Source organism: Limulus polyphemus, unplaced genomic scaffold, assembly GCF_000517525.1.
Source record: "Limulus polyphemus unplaced genomic scaffold, Limulus_polyphemus-2.1.2 Scaffold495, whole genome shotgun sequence".
Lineage (NCBI taxonomy): Eukaryota > Metazoa > Arthropoda > Merostomata > Xiphosura > Limulidae > Limulus > Limulus polyphemus.
The window spans coordinates 130463-131610 of NW_013666105.1; the positions used below are offsets into that span (position 1 = coordinate 130463).

At 30.8% G+C, this 1148-nt stretch overlaps 1 protein-coding gene across 2 annotated transcripts in view; it reads right to left on the minus strand.

Annotated features, from left to right (window-relative positions):
• The window catches only part of LOC106458636 (proteasome subunit beta type-6-like), a 23629-nt gene that overhangs the window by 1727 nt on the left and 20754 nt on the right, over window positions 1-1148 (minus strand). The gene's annotated exons all lie outside the window — the stretch shown is intronic.

A 1148-nucleotide genomic window follows, 5' to 3' on the forward strand; every position in this document is an offset into this window, starting at 1 on the left:
ATCTTAATGGGGAAACGTGTTAAAGAGGACATCAACATGTTTTTTGCTTCATACCATTAACAACCTGATTGTAAGATGGAAAAGCATCAATGATAACAATGTAGACTATTTCATCTAAACAAAAATGACATTAATTTCTTGATGACCTAATAAAAACTTCCAAAAGGGTATGACACTGTAGTATGAATAAAAAATCACCATCTTTGCTGATGCATCTACCTGTGGATAGCAACAAAGCTATGATGAATATATTTATATCACATAACAATAAACAATTTGATGATGCATAATCAAAATAAAGTCACAGGCTATAATGTGGAATCCAAGATGTGTCCTGGTCTTTGGAGGTTACTGCAGAAGTAGGACCCACAATGGGTGAAATATCATCTATAAGTCTTAATCTCCTTTCACAAAGCCTCATATGTAAAGAACAAAATGTAAAAACAAATTATAATGAGAACAAGATGTGGGTGCTTAAGCCCACAGTGTTCCACATCTGTATCAATCTTCATTGTGTGCAAACAGTTGCGGGAAGGTGACTGGTCTCAGAAGAAATGAAATGAGAAAGAAATAAGGTCCTACCATTAAGGGTGGTAAGAAAACCTTGTCGTGTAGTTGGTATTCCATCTCCCATTATGGTAGTAAAAATATAAATTAATCAATGTAATATTAGTGGCACAATTGACAAATTATACTAGAATAAAATCCCTATCAAGTAATCTGAAATAGCATAACACCCATCCTTTACCTGTAATGTCTATTGTAAGTACCAATTTTCAGATTTTCTACCCTTTATAAGAACTAGTATATTCATGCATGTTAATACTACAACTATGAAAACAGTTCCATGATGTTTTGGATTAAACAGCTTTATTTAAAGATATATAGGTTTTAAGATTATCACAAATTTTAAGCATAATATAATTAACTCTTTTATTTCTTGATATTTATATACTATATTTTTACATTTGTTACAAAATATTTTAATAAATTTATTTAATGTTTGTTTTTGAAATCCAATAACTCTTTCAGCAAGGGCTTGGTCTCCGGGACCGACCTCATAACCATTTTGTGCTTGTTATAGTTTTCATGCTATAACTTTTAAATTAGTAAGTGTATGTTAACAAAATTTGGCAGGTTATTAGTAA